At 45.1% G+C, this 3055-nt stretch overlaps 1 pseudogene; it reads right to left on the bottom strand.

The window, feature by feature from the left end:
- Nucleotides 1–205: 205 nt before the first annotated feature.
- LOC102855811 lies at nt 206–1520 on the bottom strand (annotated as a pseudogene).
- Between the last annotated feature and the right edge of the window lie 1535 nt (nt 1521–3055).

Below are 3055 nucleotides of genomic sequence, written 5' to 3'. Positions count from 1 at the left end.
CATGTGAAATGTATACTTGGACCAGGAGGCAGTACTCACAACAGAAAAAGGAAACACCACTTGGTTCAAAATCAGGAAGAGAGTGAATTAGAGTTGCATCCTGTCTCCATATCTTTTCTTTTCTTTATTTAATGTTCAATTTCCTTTAATGACTGCAATTCTCCCTGAAGGGCAGGTGCAGGCGGCAAGGTGACAAACCATTGGCTCACTTGAAGATCTTGCCCTGGTTGAAGGCCTTGCCCACGTGCTGGAAGGCCCCTCCCAGCAGAAGTCTTTTCAAAGAAGTGTCGGGGCCTCCTCACTGTCAGGGTCCAGTTACCACCACGTGTAAGACTTGTAGTCCACCTGATAATCTGGACTCAGTAAGAAGGCATGCTCTTGGCCTCTGAAGACCGAGATGCCAGAAATGGAGCTGCTAATTTTGGTTCCAAAGAGGATGACACTGGCAAAGACATTCTTCCGCAGTTTATCCAATTGCTGGAACATTCCAGTGATGAGTTTGCAGCCCAATGAAGGTCTTGGTGAGTTGCTCAGGGAAGCAGTACATGGCATACCACAAGGGCTAGCTGTCCTTATAAAAATACTCCCCAAAACGAGGCAGAGCCATAGACAGTGTGTCTTCATTGGAGTACTTGTACTTAAACTCGTCCAACACGGAGGTACTTTAGGGCAGGTGAGCAGAGAGGTCGTTGGCCTTTGGCCCAGCATCCAGGGCCTGCTCTCATTCATCCATCTCCTCCATGGGAGCAAGAGTAGCCACTGCCTTTTTAACTTCCTTCCGCTTAGCCTGGGCCTTCTGCTTCTCCTCCCATGGTCCTTTCTCTTTCCGTGGGACAGCTTTGTTAGGCTGGCTTTCTGCAAACTTTTTAGTATTGAATTGGGCCATATTCTCACAGAGATTCACCTCCCCCAGGACCACACAGAACTGCGGCTGGTTAACACAAATAAGGAACCAGGGTTGGTATTGGGGAAGGCCTGGCAGAAAGAAGGCTCTAGGAATTGTTTGTAGAGCCACAACAGCGTGCAGACAACTGTGATGTCAGCGAGGGTCACTCGTTCACCCACCAGGAAAGTCCTCATTTTCAAATGAACATCCAGAAGGCCCAGAATTCGCCTCACCTCTTCCTTGGCATTCTCTGTAGCCTGCTTGTTGTGGTGCATGATGCCCAAGATGGGAAACACCCAAGTGCTGGCTGCGGGAACAATATTGCTATCAGCAAAGCTCATCCACTGCACCACCTGGGCCAATGCCTCTGGGGTAATTCCCTGCAGCTCATCATTGCTCACGTCATAGGCAATGACATTGCTCTCAAACACACAGAATCCATCATCGCCCTCAAACACTAGAACCTTGCCAGCTAGAAACTTGCGGAGAAATTCAGGGTTGAGGTTGGTTTGGCTGAAATGGAAGTGAGGTGGTGGAGAGAGCACGTGGACTTGAGCCCGCTATACTGAGCAGCAATGAGAGCCTTGAAGGCCCTCCAGTTTTCAGGGTATGTGTACAGGGTCCCAACTACCATGGTGATTCCTCAGAGAAAGGGGGTGCTGCTTCAAAGTAAGCAGCCTCCTTATCTTTCAGCCTGTATAAGGAACAGATCATTCGGAAGTCTGGACTTTATGAGGAGGAGTGTCATATCAGGATTAGAGAAAGACTGATCAATAGCCTGCGTTATGTAGATGACACAACCTTGCTTGTTGAAACAAAGAAGGACTGGAACCATTTGCTGCAGAAAGTAAGGACTGTAGTCTTCAATATGAATTGAAGCTTAACATCAAAAAGACAAAGATTCTCACCAGTGGGACAAATGGCAGCACCATGATAGATGGAGAAGAGATTTAGGTTATTAACAATTACAGCTTGCTCGGCTCCACAATCAACACTCTTGGCACCAGCAGTCAGGAAATCAAAAGAAGAATTGCATTGTCAGAGACTTCTCCAAACTGCGAAAGGGCAATGACGTTAGTGTAGAGACAAAGTGCACCTAGTCTAGGCCATGGTCTTCGCAATTACTTGCTATGCATCAGAGAGCTGGAAAATGGCTAAGGATAATAGAAGAAGAATTGATGCTTTTGAGTTATGGTGCTGGAGAAGAGTATTAAACATATCACAGACCACCAGGAAAAACAAATAAGTCTGTCTTAGAGAGGGTAAAACTTAGTGTTTCCTCGGAAGCAAAGATTTTTAAGCTCTGTCTCACATATTTTGTGCACATGGACAGGAGGGACCAGTCCTTGGAAAAGGATATCATGTTTGGAAGAGTGGAGGGATAGCACAGGAGAGGACAACCCAGATTGAAATGGACTGACACGATAACCAGGGGAATGGGATTAGATGTCAGAGTCAATGAGACTGTCTCAGGATAGGGCAAAATTCAGAGCTAGTGTTGCTATGAGTTGTGGATAACTCAATGACACATAAAAACAACATATCACCACTGGACCAATTGGCAACATCATGATGGATGAAGAAAAAGAGACTGAGATTTTTAACAATTTCATCTTGTTTGGATCCACAATAGACACTGTTTACACCAGCAGCCAAGATATCAAAAGACAAATTGCAGACAGTTTAGTGCTTCCTCAAAAAGCTGAACATAGAAATTCCAAATGATCCAGCTATTCCACTGGTTGAAATATACCCTGAAAAAAATCAGACATGAATGGAGACGTGTACGCCAATGTTCTTAACAGCATTATTCACAATCACAAAGAAATAGAAACAGCCCAGAAGTCCAAGCACATAAAATGGATTGAGAAATTATGGTACATTCACACATTGAAATACTACGCAACAGGCAGAAGTAATGATTTTTGTAAATTACTTCCTAACTTGGGAGCCATTGGAGAGCATTATGCTGAGTGAAGTAACTCATTTCCATAAGAACAAATACTGGATAAAGCCATTATTGTAGCATGAATATGAGGATCCAAGAGGTGGAGAGTAGAAGCAGAGGGCTGAGAATGGGCAGAGGCAGGTAATCATGTTGTTGTTGTTGTTATGTGCCGTCGAGTCGCCTGCGACTCATAGCGACCCTATGTACAACAGCCCTAAACT

Source organism: Elephantulus edwardii, unplaced genomic scaffold (genome assembly GCF_000299155.1).
Source record: "Elephantulus edwardii isolate Elephantulus edwardi_28Jun2011 unplaced genomic scaffold, EleEdw1.0 scaffold00003, whole genome shotgun sequence".
NCBI lineage: Eukaryota > Metazoa > Chordata > Mammalia > Macroscelidea > Macroscelididae > Elephantulus > Elephantulus edwardii.
This window is presented reverse-complemented; position numbering and strand designations above follow the sequence as displayed.